General features: G+C 39.0%; 1 protein-coding gene across 16 annotated transcripts in view; it reads right to left on the bottom strand.

Annotated features, from left to right (window-relative positions):
* SOX6 (SRY-box transcription factor 6) overlaps positions 1 to 20,438 on the bottom strand; it is a 380,857-nt gene that overhangs the window by 271,269 nt on the left and 89,150 nt on the right. For 4 of the 16 annotated variants that reach the window (XM_072039316.1, XM_072039319.1, XM_072039321.1 and 1 more), the window contains one exon: positions 2,315 to 2,436. The exons of the other annotated variants lie outside the window; for them this stretch is intronic. The gene's annotated coding sequence lies outside the window, so the exon portion shown is untranslated. The remainder of the gene's footprint in view (positions 1 to 2,314; positions 2,437 to 20,438) is intronic. 16 annotated transcript variants of the gene reach the window in all.

Below are 20,438 nucleotides of genomic sequence, written 5' to 3'. Positions count from 1 at the left end.
TTCATTCAATCCATGCTTTGCTTCATTTATCTTCATCTTGTTAGGCTAAATTAATTAACAATCTCTGTGTTGCACACTTTCTCTTTTCATTACATCAGATAATGGCCTGGATATGGGAGAAAACCCTCACCACAGGGATCTTGAAATGCTACCTTGAGGAAGAGTCTGTTACATATGTATTGCTTTAGCAATATTAACTAGCTAGATGTTACAACATTTATTAAACGGGTTCCTCATTGCTTTAAAATAATGATTCTGATTTTGTGAGAAATAAAAAACATTTTTAAAAACTCAGAGGCTTGCAATAGATCGTGCTACAATTTGGGAGCCACAAGTCACTAAAAAAAAAAAAGAAAAGTACATAAATTCATAAATAGTTTTACTCGGTGCTTTCTTTAATGTAAAAACCTGCACTTGACTACAATTTCTGGCCAACTGTGTATACAGTCTCAAATACATTAAAGTGTCAAATTACTCAAACCATGTTGCTGTGCCATTTGTCAGTGAATGTTTGGTACGTAATTAATTGGATGGCTAGAATGGTTTCATTCGTAAATCTGGGTATTTTAATACTGTAATGGGAAGCAATGTGCTAAACTATTAGGCAAGTTTTCTTCCTTTAACCTACATTATAGCATCTAGAGCAAAAGGACAAAACAGTAAAGCCTTTTTTAATCTCACCCTGATCAAACAGCCCTCTTTCTCCAATCACAGCTTTGTGCGTGATATCTTTCTGCTAGTGTTTCTTATTTAATTAAAACAGACACTGACAGAAGGACATGGATTAGGACTGTAATGATGCATTTACTTAGATTAATCGGAGGCTCCTTTTGGAGTAATGGCTTAAACAAAGAACAAAAGGAAATTGTTATGAAACAGCCTTTTATCCCACGCAAAGGTCACATTATGAGGTTTTTAATTTTGTCAGCCTCTGTTATATTGGGCCTTGCTACTGGAACACGAGAAGTGCTTCTCTCTCCTTCTCCCCCGAGCCAAGCCAGTTATTATAATACAGCCATTAATGCTGCAAATTAAAATGTCTGATTTTAAAACAGGTTGCTTAGCTTTCAAAGCCCTCTAATTAGCATGTTGTGCATTGTTGTGAAGGAAAGAAACCTAAAATGCTAATGACCTGCTGCCAGGTGACCACACTGCTGTGCAAAATAATACAGACCCTTTCAAGTAGTAGTAGTAGTAATAATAATAATAATGCCCAGCTCTTATGAATTACCCAACTCCAGGTCTGCTCTGCACCACATGTGCTTAAAGAAACAAGTACACATCCAGCCAAAGATCAGAGTTCAGCAGTCAGCACAAGAGATTGTTGTATGTTAACTGGACAGAAGTCTGCGCCCATTCAGGCACCATAAGGGAAGAGAAAAACATCTGAAACTGCCAAGGGCCAGGTGATACTTGGACCAGGCGCAGAGAGAGCACGGAATGGAAAATTCTTACACTCTCAGACAGAAATGACAGATGCATTTCTGGAAAACTCAAGAAGCCAGACCCAACTTGCTGCTTTTGTGCTTTGTTTTCAAAAGGCAACACATTAGAAAACAAACACAAAAACAACAACAAAAAGACAGATACAGTTTCATCCCTTCCCAGTTTGCTATTTATTGTAAGAATTCATTGGACAAAAAATCAAGCTAGAACTGCAAAATATCAAATGTTTTCTGCAAACCTTGGAATATTTTCTCTGAAATATGTTACAGGAGAATGTCTGACAATGCAAACTGGGAGTAGGAAGAAGCCTCGTAGTACTTGATTTTATTTTTGAATCCTTGAGTTTTAGCAAACTTACACATTTCACACTAAATTTTAAAGAAAAGAACTCTCATCACGCAGTGACAAAATGTGTCACGACTTCATGAAATCGTAGCTGCAAAAATATTTATTTGGTCTTCTGCACCACATAAGCTGAGCACAGAACCAACCTTTCTCCGGTCACAGAGACCACCTCTCTGGCAAGCCGAAATGTCACACAGAACCTAGAGATACAAAACATGATACCGGCAACGAAGCCAAGCCTTGCTGACAGTGCCAATGCTGGGTCCAAACAGCAGCAGCAGTGGCTGCTGTCCGGCACCACAGAGAATAACTTCCTGAAAAGCCCTGAATGATTAGCTGGGCAGCCAGGATTAACCCCACTTGACCTGTTTTTTTGTTTGATTGGCTTTTTTTTTTTTTTCTTTTTTAACCAACAGTTGGTTTTGGTTTTTTGTATTTAAAAAAAAAAAAAAAAAAAAAGCTTTCTCTGTGTAACTTGCCGACATTGCTATAAGGATCCCGGTCCAGCTGCCTCCAAACATACCAGCACAGCGTGACAGCGTTCTTCTGAGGTCACTGGAGTAGGAAGTTGGACGAGATGTTGAGAAGCTGAGCTGGCCTTGATGCCTGTTCATTCGCAGAAGTCTCCCACATTTCAAGTGATCCCTAACTGACCGGCAAGAGACAAAAATGGCTGTAGAAGGGATTTCCAGTCATTTTTGTCCCTTATTACATTCCGTTGTACTTAATTACATTCAGTTGTCCAGAGGCAAGGTACGGTGGGATTTCAACTTCCAACGGCCACAAAAGCAGAGCGTAACAGAAACCACAGCTCAGTTCTTCTCCAGATAAATCGCAAAACAGACAGGTTATCAAATAAAATAGATATAGATGACCATGGGTGTGGTTTCATCTCAAACCCATGCATCAACACACTACTACTGTTCTCTATTTTACACGGCACAGGCCAGCTTCTACCACTTCTTTGCCACTACGCTCCCTCAGAGTATAGTCCCAATCCTGGGGGTGGAGGGGTGGAAACTCGCCCTTAAAAATATTAACACAATAACATGTAAGTCACTGAAACGACCTACGTCAAAAAGGAAAATATGCTTAAGTGCAAAAATAGTAATTTCAGCTGAGAATTTCAACTCAAGCACTTCGGCTGTTTAAAAGGTGGCAAATGAATCCTGGTAAACAAAATGTTAATAAAATTAACTACACGGTGGTACTCTACCTGTTTGAAAATATGCTGAACTTCACAACAGTGTCCTGCAACCCAGAGATATCACTGCCATTAGCTACTGCCACTCTTTATTTAAATTTAACCGCCGGTCTGCCAACATAACCAAATCTTGAGATAAGAGACCTGTTTCCACAGACACATGCATCATCCACTAGTGTTCCTTGGCTGCCTCTTCGCTGTTATTTTTTCTTGACTAAAACCACCTCTGCGACAGAAAACACACTGCTAAGTTTATTTAGAAAACAAATGCAGTAGCTTCTAAGGAAAAACAGACTTTGTGCGAAGTGATAGGTGGCTCCATCCTGTAAAACTCACAGCCAGGAAATTCCCTTTATTTTCATTTGTGGCTGTAAACATACTGTGTTTGTAGAATTCATCATAACAAAGTATTTGAAAGGCGTCTTGTGACAGCTACCATATTGATATTCACCATGCAAATACACCGTTCCCCAAAAGTTCTGTTTGTTCCTTAAAATGTACGGCATATGCTATGGCTCTTTTAGTGAACAAGTAATAAAATCCGCATTAGTATCCTACACAGAACATGAATTCATGCTTTAAGATCAGAGCTGCTTAGATAGCAAATTATCTGCATCATTTCACATTTACCAGCTAGAGAGCTGTCCAGGTACAGCCCGCGTACAGGCAGCATTAGAACAATCAGCACCTACACAAATGCAGCACTTTGCATTCTGTGGATTTTGCTGAATAGAACACAGAAAATAGAAATATGTGTCAAAGAACATCAGTAATCCAGTAATCTGAGACTTCAGGGTAGGAGTCAGACAAGACTTGGGCTGGCAGAGCAGCAACTAGTGGCATGGCACAGTGGAAATCCTAGCAAAGCAGTAATCATGCCAGTGTGGTGCAGAACAAGACATTGATTGGGCTTTCATACATGTACATTAGGAGTTCAATTGGGCCCATCAACATACGTCTCAAAGTAACTCCAGTGCTCTGTTATGCTGATCCCAGAAACTCTGGGATCAGAGTTTTCACAGCATAAAAGACAATTTACTGTTTCACCTGTCTGAACATAGTTCTAAGGCACACAAGCAAAGGTCACAATATGCTCTGCACTGACTGGAAGCAGAATAAAATGCATTTCTAGGAAAAAAAAGAAAATCAGCTCATTGAGATTTTGTGCATAACAATGTAAGTAGTTTTAACACAAAGAAGAAAAAGAGTTGGATCCTTCTAAAAATGCTTTTCACTCAAGTTGCCCAACAGATTAATCACTATACACATATGTGTGTATACACACACACACGTATAATAGAACCCATATAGCATGGCACTATGTATATAATGGAACCCATATAACAGTCATATAATGAAACCCAATCTTGTTCTTCAAATTACCAGCTTGTACCCCCCATCACGACCAGGGATTATACAAAACGGCAATTTTCTCTATCATCATATACTGTGAAACAGGAGTAGCGCTCATCTCTAAGCACCAGTAACAGCTCTTTGGTTTGTCCCATTATGCACAACCTCTCTCTTTTTTTTTTTCCACGTACCCTTCTCTACAGGTTCTCTGCCTCCTATTCCACCTGGTCAGTCCCTAGTGTATGCACAGCTTTGTGCATCTGTCAGATAAGAGAAAGCAGAGCTGTCTGCTCTTCGGGTTTCCAGAATGCTGCGTTTGGGTCATACAAAGTAGCTTTTGTCAGCCCTAGGAACTACAGCAGCAAGCAACTTACATATTTGATTTAAAGTCACTTATCAGATTACCATATTCACCACCAGAAATTCTTATTACAATTTAAACCTTATTGCAATCCTAGATACTCCATCTCATTCCAAAACTTCATTCCCATCTGGTTCCTGATATAATGTACAAAACAGCATGCAATATCTTTTACATTTCTTACTTGGTTTTGGAACCGTTGCCGCTACGAACATACCAATGAACTTTTGAACTAACGCCCTAAACTCTCTTCACAATTGTAGTCTTCCTATTTTTGTGTTTGCTAATTTTTTCATTCATTAAAATAAACTAAACAAATAAATCACACAAGCAGTCAGCTCCCGCTCTTCTGGCTGCTACCATTTAATTTCAATAAATGGTAGGGCTATTGTATTCCAAGCTGTTTCCTGCAAGAAAATACTGGTTTATGCAATTCATAACTGAATTTACAGGGAGGGGCAGAAATTAAGTTGATAAACTATTTCATATTATAAGGAATAGCAATGTTACCCATACACTTTCATATGCAGATGATACACTCAATGAACATTTCAAAAAACATTGTTGCATGCTAGCACACCTAAGTAGCCTGCACAAATTATGGAAAACTATCCATATGCAAACTTGCCTTTAGTATCAGTTCAGAAACATGGGCTAAGCTTAAGGGGGAAATTGGCCAAATGTAACTGTTACAGGTTTTAAGTTTGGTGGTGGACACAACATGACCTAGCCGATACAGGGCACGTGCATATACACGTATAATTATGTAGTTTCACAGTCCCATACAAAAGATAGCCATGGGTCTTCTCAGAAGACAATTCACGAGGCACCTTGAAGCATTTAACAATTTTCCTACTAGTCGAAACCTCTCAATCAGCGTTGCCTAAGAAGGAGGCATACAGAACAATAAAGACTATTTTTGACTCTGTACCTGGCATGCCAATTACCTTTTTATGCCTTGGTTTACCCATGTGTAAAACAGGAGAAACAATACCTGTATAAATCACCTTTCTAAACTGCTTTAAGATTTGCTGATAAAATGAGGCATACGAGGGAAAATGAATTGCTAAGCAGTCTGAAACAGGTACCACTTAAAAAAAAAAAAAAAAAAAAAAAAAAAAAAAAAACAGTTCTTGTTTCTTTTTTTTTTCTCTACTGTTAAAGTTTTCAATATGCAGTCAACCTGTCCTAAAATTGCAATGTTTTATTATAATGTGGATCAGAACAGACAAATTAATCAGGTCAGAACAGTGAGTGCACTGTGTTTACATGCTATATCCTGTACGTTATCTTTCCTAGGTCCAGACTGAAATCCAGCTCCAGCTGCAACAGCTTTCAGACTGACAGATCTCTCTGGAGCTGTGCCACACGGTGTTTCAGACCTGGAAGGTGCTGCAAGCGTGCGCTTCCATTATGCTGCTTAGACCTGCAGACATCCGATGTATGCAGTCATTTGGGCAGTCAAATTATCAGGACTTTAATTGTTTCCTTTCTAAACAGTGGAATTAGAACACATAACCTCCTAGAAGGGAATACTGGTAAATACGGTACGAAGACTCCTTTACAGTCCACTCTCAAAGAGTTCAGGTTAATAGATTTTGAAAATGTATCATTGCCGACATATACTAATATTTTGGGGTATATCTAAACTTTTACGAAATTTCCACTGCTGTCACACCCAGAAACTCTTTCATACTAAAAGAAACCAAAGCAGTTTAGCAAGCAGAGTAATTCAATGTTTTTAAACATTCTTGTAATCGTTCAGTGTTTCACCAAGCAGTAAGTCACATACACAGAGCACAAGATTCCTTCGTATGGCTATGAAGTTTAGCTGACAATCACAGAGAATGAGCTGTACAATGTACTTGATCTTTGACATTTGTGAAAAATATGATGATTCAACACGGACTTTGAAAACATGGGTTTTCCAATTTTGCGTACATAGATATGTTTCTAATACCTGCACATATACGTGCATATTATACACTTGCATTTAAGCAAAATCATTAGGGTCTGTTCTCAGCTTTTTCTTCAAAGCCAAGTAGTTAGAGCAGATGGAAACACGCAGCCATTTCTCAGCTCTGGTGTCTGAAAGAGGACACCACAAGGCACAGGACTAGCAGGTGCCTTAGGAAGCAGATGCCTCAGCACCAGAGGAGGGAGCAGCACTCAGGAGGAGAAGGAGAGAGGCGACAGCCTGGGAGAGCTCAAGGACTCCCTACCAAACCCCAGGAACTTCCTGCTAACATCTGCACTTGACAGGAAACACTGGTGAACAGTTCCTTGAGATGGACTAGTACAGATCAGAAAAGGGTTGTGAGAAACCAAAGAGTTAAAAACATAAGTTTATATAGAAGTTTAAGATAATCACAGAGAAAGTGATTATCTTAAATCCTAGACAGAGGTTGTTTTGCTTTATTTTTGCCCTCAAGCCTGCACCTTTTGTCGTAATGAAATGCATACCCAGCCCTCACTTGGTAAAATATTTGTGTTGCCATGCAGTTAAACAAATGTTTTTTTCATTTTCTTTTAAAATCGCCTCCCACCCGTTTCCCTAAACAGTGGCCATCAGTCCAGTTGGACAGCGTATGCAAGCTGCCCAGTTAAGTCTTCTCCTGCCCTCATTAAGAGGATCCCTTTCTTGTTTCATCAGACAGAACATGATAGGAGATGATAGGACTTTAAAAATAATGGAGGGAATCTGAAAGGAATTCTGATTCCACAATAGCCCCGCATTCCACTGTAACTCACAGCACATGACTGGCATTCGGCGTGATAGCTTTAGCACCGAAAGTGCAGGAGATCAAGGAGATTCTTATTTTTTTCACACACATATTCATGATTCCATTGTGTTCTTCTCCCTCTAATTTTCTTCCTCCTGATTCTTTGTAAGAAATATGAAGAACTCGCAAGTATGATTATCAAATTTATGGTGTATACTTGCTACATCTCACATTACAGTCTCACAGTTGTTTGCCCTGCAGTCTGAAAGATTTGCATAGTGTTTAAATGGGAGAGACCTATACAAACTATAGTTAAAATATTATTACATTTATATGTTTTTCTATATGAACTAGTAAAAAAAATAATTTTTTATTCTACTGTAGGGCAACATTTTACTACAATTAAATGAAAAGGCTTAGCTCTGTTACTTCTTTGAAAAGAATCATGACCAAAAAGAGACAATTTTAGAAGCATGACTGGAAGATGATAAAGAAATTCTATTTCCATATGAGGTAATATCACAACTAAATACATCTTGTTGATATTTAAAACCTGAATGTCTTCTCTTTTATAATTCTTTCATATGCGTGCAGAATTTATGCAAGAGGCTTCAGAGAGAAAAGAATAAAGTGCTTGCCTTTAATCCCAAGGGTTTTTCCTGCTGTTGTTGTTTTTTGTTTGTTTGTTTGTTTGTTTGTTTAAATCGTTATCTTTTCCCTTCCCACCTCTGGTGACCATTGCTGCAGCACCACAGCTCCCTGAAGCCAAACCAAGTGCTGCTTTTCTGATTTAAGAACCAGGGGCACTGGACCGGGGGAGAAGCTTAAGCTTCCATTTCTTCTGAATCTCAGTGTCACCCCTTAATGAAGTATATGACACAGCAACCTAGACATTATGACAAATTACAAGAAAAGCTGCTGCAATTAGGATTACAGTTTATCTAATGTTTTAGAAGCAATGCAATGTTTTATCACGGTGAGAGGAAAAACTCTTTAAATCATGTTTTACATTAAATATTTGTTATAGAGTACGCCTAATTTATAAGTTTTTTTCTGTTACAGAGCCCAACATCAATTCTTATGCACCTGACACTATTCTTCCAAGGGAAAACTGTCTCCTAAGAGGAGAGGATCTCTCTCTTATAGGAAATCCAACACACGTTACGCACAGACAGACAAAAGGACAGATGGAAAGAAGGAAGGAAGGAGGGTAAATATCAACGAGTAAAAGAACAGAAGATTACTTTGGCGGTTGTGCAACAGACACAGAAAGAGAATTTAAAAGGAAACTATTTCTTCCTCCTCATGCAGTGCAGAGCACACCTTTTATTATAGTGAGCATTCACTTAATTTTCCAAGACTCAGCCTGAGACAACAGAAGCTGACGACAAGCTCTATAGCAGTCTAAAATTAGTATTAAAAAAAAAAAGTCTTTTTATTCTCATAAAATTTGTACATTAAAACTGACATTTTAAAAGGTTACTTCTGTAGAGAAGAACTAGCAGCTATCAAAACCTAAAAACACCAATCAAACGTAAACGTGTTTCAGACTGAACTTAGCACAGACAGTGTGCTACACAGAGCGGAAGAAAGCTTTGAGAAAAACTTATAAATTCAGTGAATCTTTAAGTTAAAGTACTATTGCATCAAAGCAGAAGTTTAGATATATTACTGCCAGCTGCCAGTCTGCATTATTCTTTGTTGCAATCCATCTTAAGTGGATTTCCTACCACTTTGAACAAACTATCAATTCCAATTGAGCAGGTTTGCGATATGGCCAGAGCAAAGCTCCCTTTTAAACTTAGCCTGTTTTATTTTTCTGCCTTACTGTAAAATACACTTTATTCCATATGGATTTGTATACACTTTAGGGTGAGGAAAATGCAACTACTCATTAGCGCAAGTGTATTAAAATTACATTTACCCCAGTCCTTTCTACGTGAGTTTGTTTTATCTGTTCTCTTCAGCTGTAAGCAGAAGAGACAAGCTAGTCCAAGGACATAATGTCTTTCAGGCTCTATAGCACTTAGCAGGTTACAGGGCCTCCAAGGCCTAACAGATTTAACCAAGACTTTTCACACAATCAGGTAAAGAAAGCCAGGCCAGTCAGCAGATGTCCCATTCAGATAACAAAGAGAATATTTTAGTGACAATGTGAGAAAACAACAGTAAAAATGGTAAAAAACCCACTGAACCGTAGCTCTCTTTTTTTTTTTTCCTTCAGTAAGAACCATCAACTGGAGCTTGCCTGTGACATTCACTCCAGTCTTCAGCACAAAGAAAGTCAGTCAGAGAAGCTTTGTCATCAGAGACCCAAATAAACTATAGTCAGAAATTACTACATCAGTGCTAGAGAATCCGCTGTGTCTTAATTTCCTCTATGGACTTAGGATGAATTCACTGATGATCTGTTAAAACACCAGGTTTATAGATGAAAGATTCTTGGTGTGTGTCATCATTACATTGATCTATAACAAAATATTTCTGCATTTGGACCTTCAGTTTCACCTCACCACAATGCCAGTATTTCATGTACTCAAGTCCAAGTTAGCAATATCAGAAGTTGCAAAGAAGAACTGGCTATTAGTATCTGACATGGCTGCAGTCAGTTGCAAACCAGTGAAGAGGTACAGTGTGAACAAAGCCAGTTTTGGCATTTGTTAAGGTCACTTCAGTTCCTCAAGTGGCTCTTCTTAGAGTCCATTACCTCAGCTAAATATGCTCAGCAAGCCATAATAATGATGGAGATAACCCATCTGAAGGAACCAATTTGGGGTGTGGTTTTGAATTTGAATCGGGGAAAAGATGACTACACACCCCATGCTCTTGCTCTTCTCTAGGGCCAAGTTTAAATAAAGAAGAATAGTTTTCAGTTATCTTGGACCGCATTTCAATGGCAAGGGAACTGTGAATGAAAGAAGTTTACAAAGAAGACTGTTAAACATTAAAGTATAGTATAATCACTGTATGAATTAGTCATAGCCAGTTTAGACACTGTCCAACCCACTTTCCAACCATCTGCAACAAATGTGCTCCATTAAAACAGAACCATATGGAAAACAAGCTAGCAATTAACACAGCTTCTATGCATACCTCTAATACAGCACAGATTTCAAACTTTGAGTGAAACTGACTGCTGAATTACTTCCATATTGCTGCTGTTTAGACCTTGGCAACACATATTTATCCTCACTCACTACAGTATGTCATCCCCAGATACTGCTATATCATCAAAATAAGCATGAAAAAACCACCCACAACTGAGCCACTCATTGTGGTTTATAGCCTCTGTTAATAAAATATTTGCAGATCAAAGTATAACAGACTTTTTCAGAGCTGTGTAATATGTTACTTACCAGTCAGTATCAAAACTAATAGCTAATGCAGGGCAAATCGATTAATTTAATTGCTAATTGGTAACGTCTTGTACTGTGAAACAAAACTGCTTCAGGACTGAGTAGCTTTCTGCTCTCCCAGATTACCTGAAGGGCTAGAGATGCAGCACTTAACATTGCTATCACTTCCCAATAAAAATTCAAAGCCCTTCAAAATACTCATGGACAGTAATATGTTGGTTATTGTGTCTTTAACAACATAAGGAAACTAGAATACTTCATAATCATACATGTGTGCTAGATCCAGAAGATGTAAGTAAGAAGATACAACTATAACCAAAATGTTTTTTCCTTATCCAAAATAAAATGAGATGCTCAGTATATCCTGTGTCTTCTCTTCTATCCAGTCCATTAAAGCTCATCAGCATCTCTCTTTAATTCAACCTATGGGCACCCGTGTTCTTACACTCAACAGCTCAGCCCAAGAGGTTTGACCAGGGTGGTGCAGCCTCACAGAGTCACATAAGTTGGCAGGGACCTCTGGAGGTCATTGATTCCTATGTCCTGCTGAAAGCGACTCAGGTCACTCAGGGACTTGTTCTCTCAAGTTTGGGATTTCTTCATGGAGGACAAAATGGAAAAAAAAAAAAAAAAAAAAAAAAAAAAAAAAAAAAAAAAAAGTACTAGGAAAAAAAAGCATACCTCAACGGTGAAAAATATTCTGATTATTTAAAATGACATTTCCAATGCCAATTCTGTTGCTTTAAGTCATGTAACAGTCAAATTGGGGAAATTTATCCTTTTTTTTTTTTCTTAATAACTGGTATTCAGATGATTAAAAAAAGAACATCATAAAGCAAAATCATTCCAGCTCACCCAAGCTCCTGTATTTCTTCTGTCAGACAGAGGAAGTGGAAAAAAAAATACAAACATGACTTTGCTACAGACAACTGAATTTTCCAAAGTGGAGCTGTGCAGGAAGTTCATTCCATGATATATTACATCAACGCCTACACAATTTCAAAAGTACTCAAGTTTTTGAGGCATCCTTTCATGACTCTAGATCATCCATGGGCCACACAGTTCCCAAAGACCAGCAAGAAAGCATGAAACTAAAGATTTAGGGCAGAATTCCCCGCATGAATTTAATTCTGTTCACACAGAAATATGGCCCACTCCTCCTCCCTCCCCCCCATCAAGCATAAAACAAGAAACTGGAAAAAAAGAAAAAAAAAAAAAGGAAAAAAAAAAAAGCTCCGCATTTCTTCCTGGGTGCTTTTCACACCTTCAAAGGTTTCGATACTGACAGTATTAATAAAGCCCTATGGCAGTAATACACTGTCCAAGCTTTATACGCTGATGAAATAATATAGCCATATGTCTATGTTTTATCCTTAGAACTGGCAATTATAATAGTTATATAGAAGACCATATGATGTTTGGTAGTGGATTTTAAGTACCAGCATTTCAAGTCATGTAACTATAATCCAATTTTCATTTCTTCCAAAAGGGAAGTTCTAGAAAACCTTGTCCTGAAGAAGGCCTTGCCTGTGACACACCCACAGGCTTATGCACATTGACAGAAGCAAATGAACATAAACATGTGTCATGTAAAAATTCATGGTTTGGGGAGACATTATCAGCAATGCTTGAATGCCTAATACAAACAATAATTCATTTTATCTTAAAAATATGCCCATAGCAGTGACAAAGGAGCTAAAGCAATCTTAAATGGGATTCTGATTAATGACATTTTGGTTTAATATGAAGAAGGTTCCAGTGACAGTCATATTAAAAGCCAGTTTGCAAATATGACTTCAAATAAACCATACGCTTGTATCGCACACTGGGCTTCTGCCACTACATATATTTTCTACGTTTATTAGGTAAATGATATATTGGCAGAAAGTCCAAAAATATTCAAATGGTATTAGGACTACAAAAAATGCCATGCTTTGGAATTAGCACCTAAACCTCCTGCATCCCCCATAAATTCTGACTAATTAAATTCCTACTACGTTATTCCTCTTGTTTTCTTCACAGCTGTTTTATATATTTTCACCTGTTTCACTTCCTTTTTTGTTCAAGTAACAAAAAAAGCTTAACCTTCCTTGATTGACAGAAAGGAATAACAATATTTAATTAACATCACTTCATATGTGACAAATCTTAAAACTCAGCTCAGTCAATAAGGCTCTATGAAAGTATTCCCCCAACATTTTAAAAGCTTTTTAAGAAAGCTCAGAACACTGTGTTCTTAATTCAAAAGCACATGCCGAGTTAATTATGGTCTTATGCTTTGACCAAAAGTAGGATTTGTGGGATTTTCTTTTTCTTAAGTCAAAGGATTCAAAAGTAATTTATGAATGATACTGAAATAATGCACGAATTAGCTGCTAACATGCTGTTAGTTTCAAGTGTTAATTTTTTTTTTAATGTACTGGGAGGGTCAGCATTAAAGTCATGCTGACTTGAAACTCTATTTATAAAAAATAAAATAAAAAAAAAAAAAAAACTATGTTAACCAAACAATCATGCTATTTTACAGCCCTTCTACTTGCTTTTAGATTGTAGCTCCTGACCAGGTGACTTGTTTGCAAGATTTCAGCACACTTTCTGCCACAGGAAACACAGACGTTCCTACAGCTAAACAGATCCTGTACCGGTATCGGATATGTTCTCCCCAGTTACCATTTCTTTATGCACATGTGTTTAACTCATGCTCCCATGTCTGTGTGGGCAGTGGTCCTGTAGGTGTACACTATTCACATTCCCATACCTTTCTGGGTGCCTGGTTAGGCAGCTGAATTTCCCCAGGACCTAGTCAGCACTAGCACAGTTTTGGAGGGGTCACAAACAGTTCAAGGCGCATGCCCTGGTGCATGTGAGCATAGTGAATGGCCACAATTGGCAATGTTTTTCAGAAGTATTGCTATCAAGTTCTCATCTGGATTTTAAAGAGCATCCAATTTCCTCTAGATTATTTATTTTAAATGCGATTTCAGACACTAACTCATGTGGGACCCGCACCATGTCTCTCCCATACGATAGCAGACAAGCAGAAAGGGTGCACCGGCTGACACAGCAGCAATGTAACAAAGGAAGAGCCAGGACATTTTTCTCCCCGACCTTCCCCTTTCCTCTAGGGTATCTTCTTCAACTCACAGACAGCATGCTGAGCCTGGCAGGGGCCATGGAAGTCATGCTGCAAGGCCTTCCCCAGCTCCAGATGAGAGCTCAGCTGGTCCTAGTCTGGTTCAGGACTTATTCCTTGAATTTCTTCTGCTATGCTAACAGTTTTCTTTAGTAACTTCTGTTTCTACCATTAACAATAAACACTAATAACCATAAGCATTAGTCCAATGCATTCTGAAAATCATTTCTGGTAGGATAATTTTAATGCCCTATAAAATTATTTCGGCAAGATGAAGTTCTCTAAGAAGAGGAGGAATCAGATGTTCTCTGAGAAGAAGGTATGCAGAATATTCACATGCGTAGGGTTTTGCCATAAGGTTACAAACCCTTGCCTAACACTTTTCCATGCATTCTACCTACTTTACATCTCTTGCCAAGGAAACTGAAGAAACTGCATGTGACTGTTTAGCTATTATTTGGTGGTTGGGAGGGAGATGCTGTTTTTAAGTCAATCAGTGCAAAATATGAAGTCACTTCTGCATTATCCACTCACCAAGTAAATACAATATAAAACTAATGTATCCTACAGCTTCTATTTATACTGTATAATTTCATAGATTTTGAGAATATCTTCAGCATATCTAATCATCAGTAAGGTCAGTGTTGCCAGTGGCATGCATCTAATATTGAATTCTTTGCTAAAATAATGCAAAAACAAACAAGCAACAAAATCCAGATCATTATACAGAATTAAAGAAAAGGCCACGTGTGTTCAGACTCACAGAAATCTAAGTCTGACAGACTCAGCAACCAAAAGGTAGTAACACAGAAGCGGCATAATTTTAGCAGCAGGCGAGTTCAGGCCATTGAGTGTGCACGGGGAGAAGTGGCACTTGGTGACGGGAGGTTCCAGTGAGGGCAGCAGAAGTCAGGCTGGCCGGTACAGGGGCCAAGGAAAGGAGGGACCTCGAGCTCCCCATAGTGAAGACAGGTGTTAGCCAGGGAAACGTAATAAGAAAGCAAGACCATCAACTTCTATATATCGCTGCAAGAGAAAGAGCAGATGAGACCCAGCAACATGTCCAGGAGTAAATAATCTTTCTACCTTTTTGATTTTAACATTGTATAAAAAATACTTTTATATTAAAATGTGCAAAACATTAATATTTTTCCACAGAATAAAATGCCAGTATGATTAAATATTACTTCTGTTTTTTCAAAATCTGGAATGACTTGAGTGATACGGACAATGATAGTTACTTTAAGAAAAAAATCTAATTACTGTCTAAAAAGCCAAATTGTTTGCTATTTAATTTCTTCTGCATTTTAGTTTCATTATTTGCAATATCTGCCAATGCAATGTAGGGGTGAGTTTAGGACTAAGAGTAGATTTAGAATTGGTAACTGTATTACAAGTTTTTACATATTTTTGAAAAAAAAAAAAAGAATCACAAATTCTCTCTTCTGCTTGAAATGTCTGAAAGCACAAGTTGCATTTTTTGTCCAATTTTAAATCCCTCATTTTAATGTTTTAGATCTTCTTAAGAAATGAACCAAATAGATTACAAGTACAGCATAGATACAGACTTATACGAGAGAAAGAACAAAATTTAAGAATGAAAAGAAGAAAAAAAGAATGAGAATATACTTATCACATCTTAGAATGTATCAGTTTTAATTCTGACATCCCTGTACTAGTGTTCCTAAAAATGTATACAAAGCATATTTATAAACTTATACCATCAAAAGCATTAATCATTAAGAGAATATCAGCAGACCTTTGAGCATTTTTTCCTCAAGTATCTAGAAGAGAGAGACTGTCAGTAGTCCTAAAATATCTGTGATGGTGACCCCCCTCTTCTTTCAGCCAATTATCTCAGTCTTATGCTTGAATAGATGAAGGAGAAAAAGGCTTATTGGTTATTCAGTCAGTGATGTGTCTTGGATAAACAGAAAAAAGGTTTGCCACAGAAAATATCTACAATGAACTCAAGATAATTAGAGGGGGAAAAAAAAAAGTGACAAACAACTCTTCATTCATCTGCTACAGAAGTTACTGTATTTCTAGCCCAGAAAAAAAAAAAAAAAAAATTATTCAGACCTTGCCTCCTCCATTTCCTACATTGCTTCCTCTTTCTGACGAACAAGAGACCTTTTAACACAGATGTGGTAGTCTTGCTTTCCTCTCTGTTTTCTGCCCATAAATTTGTTGCTCACACCAGGCTGATAGCCTCAGAAACTGAAAGGGCTCCATTTACCCACAGAGAGGATGCTCCATGGGCCACACAGGCCTCTTCACCTTACCCCACCAACCTGCTGCAAACCTGACCCAAAAGGAGCGAACGTCAGGCATGGGGAGATGAATCAAGTGCCATTTCCATTGCAAGCCTGATACGCTTCCTGAAGCTGCCAAAACACTAGCCGTGGTTCAGTCCTGTGGACACCTGTGTGGATTTGAGCCATCAATTAACATAACACAGAGAACCTAACTATCAAACTGTAACTAATACAGGTTATTATTTACTTGGCTGGGCTCAAATGGGCGGCCTTTGAGATTACAGGTTCCATTTCTAATTAAATATTTCCTTTGCAAATCAAATCTTATGGGGGATGTGGGGAGGAAGAGAGGGGTGGAGAAAAGACACCCTAACTAACAAATGATGAAACCAACATTTAGTAGTACAGAGAGAGAAAAGGGCGCAAAAACTAGAGGTCATGAGCTCAGACCAAATGCAACCACTCATTTTCTGCATAATCCAGTACTGGAAACCTTACCATGAAATAGAGTAGGAACAGCACCACTCTTCATACGCTAACTTTCAGCCGCACCAACCTCAGCAGCTAAATTTTGTTGTTAAGCATCTGTTGTGCATTGTTAGAATTTACATCTGTGTTTTTCTCAGGATGCACTTTAAGGGGGAACCAAAATAGGTACTGCAGAATTCAAGCTGAGGGGTTCCCCTTGAAAAGATACCTTACGGGAAAAGAGATTAGAACAAGTTATACCTACAGTTATCAACTGAAAATCTAAGGCAAGAAAGGACTGCAGAGAAGTTGCTACATATGGTCGGTCACTAAGGCAACAAGATTTGAGAAGAATTAGCATACATTAGCACCTAAATAACCAATTTTAGAGCTCTTCTAAGCTTTCCTTCAGAAGTCAAGCTGAAACAACTCGAGGTTTAAACTGGACATAAGGAAAGCCTTTTTCACCATAAGGAGACACGAGCAGTGGGACAGGCTGCCCAGGGAAGTTGTGCTGTCTCTTGGAGGTTTGTCAAGACCCACCTGGATAAAGACTGAGTAACCTGATCAGAGCTCACAGAAGGTTGAACGAGAGACCTCCTGAAGACCCTTGCAAACCAAATTATCCTGTGAACTTCATCTTGAGGAAATTATCAGGCCTGTCACTGAGCAACACTTGGACACTGAAATTTATATAAAAGCACAGCAGCCAAGGCACTAAACACTACCTAAACGCTGAGGCTTTCTATCCTGAGGTTCTGCATCGAGTACTATGAACATTACCACTGTGGATATAGTAAACACAGTGGACAAGGCAAAAATGGATTCATTTAAAATATTCCTTTCACTATACTCTCTATTTTCTGGTAAATGTACCATTGCAGAACTATTAGTGTACAATGTCTTGAAGGTTTTGGTTTAGATGCAGAGAAGGACACAGGAGAGCACAGTGAATGACGAGTGCCTTGGCTAATCCTGGTGCGTAGACTGGAGTTGAAATGGGCTTTCAGACAGCAGCAGATGTTGTAAGACTTCAGACAGCTGGCCACAGCTTCCACTGCTGTGCTTGCAATAGCTACACACAGGCAGGCTGCAGAAACAAGATCTAGATGGTGGTATAAGATCTATGCATGTGTCGATCTGCTTGAGGGTAGGAAGGCTCTGCAGGAGGATCTGGATAGGCTGCACCGATGGGCTGAGGTCAACTGCATGAAGTTCAACAAGGCCAAGTGCCGGGTCCTCCACCTGGGATGCAATAACCCCAAGCAGAGCTACAGACTGGGAGATGAGTGGTTGGAGAGCTGCCAGGCAGAGAAGGACCTGGGAGTGATGGTGGACAGTCGGCTGAATATGAGCCAGCAGTGTGCTCAGGTGGCCAAGAAGGCCAACAGCATCCTGGCTTGCATAAGAAGCAGTGTGGCCAGCAGGGCTAGGGAGGTGATTGTCCCCCTGTACTCGGCTCTGGTGAGGCCGCACCTCGAGTACTGTGTTCAGTTTTGGGCCCCTCGCTACAAGAAGGACATGGAGGTGCTCGAGAGAGTCCAGAGAAGGGCGACGAAGCTGGTGAGGGGCCTGGAGAACAAGTCCTATGAGGAGTGGCTGAGGGAGCCGGGCTTGTTCAGCCTGGAGAAAAGGAAGCTCAGGGGCGACCTTATTGCTCTCTACAGGTACCTTAAAGGAGGCTGTAGTGAGGTGGGGGTTGGTCTGTTCTCCCACGTGCCTGGTGACAGAACGAGGGGGAATGAGCTTAAGTTGCGCCAGGGGAGTTTTAGGTTGGATGTTAGGAAGAACTTCTTTACCGAAAGGGTTGTGAGGCATTGGAACGGGCTGCCCAGGAAAGTGGTGGAGTCCCCATCCCTGGAGGTCTTTAAAAGACGTTTAGATGTAGAGCTTAGGGATATGGTTTAGTGGGGACTGTTCGTGTTAGGTCAGAGGTTGGACTCGATGATCTTGAGGTCTCTTCCAACCTAGAAATTCTGTGATTCTGTGATTATAATCCCTCTATCTAACCCTGTGAAAAAGAATGTAGCTTTGTTTGCACCTCCATTTGGCAGGCAAAAAAGATGCAGTGGCAATGTTTCTGAGGACTAAACCAATGCTCCTCACACTACACGTGGCTGCTATGAATAAACCAGATTCACTGAATCAATAACACTCGTTTGTGGAGTCCTGCTTCTTTACACATACAGAGTTCATGCTAGCCTTATGTTTCTGCCCCTTACCTACCAATTCTTAAGAGAATATTGCTCAGCAGGTCACAGGCTTGACTGAATCCTGACTGCCCAGGAACAACACCCAATATTTACATGCTCAACGTTTTTTTGATGAAGGAAGCTGTGCCCTCCTCCATTTTGCTATTCAGACACTTAGACCGCTGTCTTACATATTTTATCACTGGAGTTATTCACAAGATTGCCAGTCTTTTGGAATTAATTTCTTCTTCCATTGCACGGATCCACAGGGAGAATTTAGCCTTTATAGTGAAAATCTTAATGCCAAAATGTACTTTTTCAAATTAAAACTAGATTCAGTAGTCAAACTACTTAGATTGCATTTTGAACCTCCTTGAACGAAGTAGGTTGAGCAAGGATGCATGGAGTATTTGTGACAAAATATCACTGACAGGATCCTCTCAAGAAATTAAAACCTCTTATGAATTGGTCAGAAGAAAGTTTCAGCCATGTTTCAAAACCTCTCTTTATCAAAGTGATACATAAGATTTCTTTCTTCTCTTTCTGTATTCAGAGAGTTCAGTGTAAACCACTTGGAGAGAGAAGAACACATTTTTCATTTAAGTATTTGTTACAGACCACATTATATAAAGTCTTTCAGACTAAGGCGTGGTCCAGTAAGTCTAATCATTGCTCTAACAGTGCTCCCTGTCTCATCAGCAAAAACTAATCCCATGTGTAAAAAGAAGATTAATTTTTTTGCTTCAGCAGTGGTCTCTTCGTCATAAAATAAACCTTCCTGGTTCCCATATATCTCCTATGACTTGATAATCAATTAGCTTAAACTTTATTTACAAGGTTCCTCAGGACATTGCTGACTCTGCCTTTGGTTTCTGTTCTTATTTTCTGAGATCCCCCATAACATCATTTCTGTCCTCCACATCCACTGCAACCGCTCCACTCAAATACATAATAGCCTTCAACCTGATCTTCTCGAGTCTTAGCTGATAAAGCTTTCTCTCAGCTCTCCCTCCACCTCATTTTAGAGGACCACTACTCCCTTTCACAGACTGATTATTTTCACCATTCCTCCCTCAGCAGAAACTCCAATTTCATTTTTTTTCCTGTATTAACTGGCACCTCCAAAAAACTTCACCCATCTCTCCCTACAGCTAGGCACTTAGCAAGCATTTTAGACACTTCTTCACTCCAGCTCTTCAGCAACATTTCTGAAAACTATTCTTTCTTCTCTGTGCCTATGGCTGAAAAGCTGTAAATGAAGTCTCAGCGATTCCAGACTCTTCCTCTTGGTGCCTTCTGTCAAATTCTGTTTCTTGGAATAGTTAAAATTTCTTTTATACTTCCATGCATCTGAATTCTGAAAGAACACTTAACAAAGACAACATCTGTGTATTACAAAGCTGGGACTCTTGAAGGACTTCACTTGGCAGTCCTGCACAAAGCTAACATACTGAAATAGAAATTCCCAAATGCAACATATTGAAAGTCATAAATGCCCAGAATCATTAGTGTGATTAATTCATTGCCTTCACCTTAGCAAAAATCTACCTATGCCAAGTGTATCTTGGAATTTTAAAGTTACAGCATATACATGCCGGT

Source organism: Anas platyrhynchos, chromosome 5, assembly GCF_047663525.1.
Source record: "Anas platyrhynchos isolate ZD024472 breed Pekin duck chromosome 5, IASCAAS_PekinDuck_T2T, whole genome shotgun sequence".
Lineage (NCBI taxonomy): Eukaryota > Metazoa > Chordata > Aves > Anseriformes > Anatidae > Anas > Anas platyrhynchos.
This window is presented reverse-complemented; position numbering and strand designations above follow the sequence as displayed.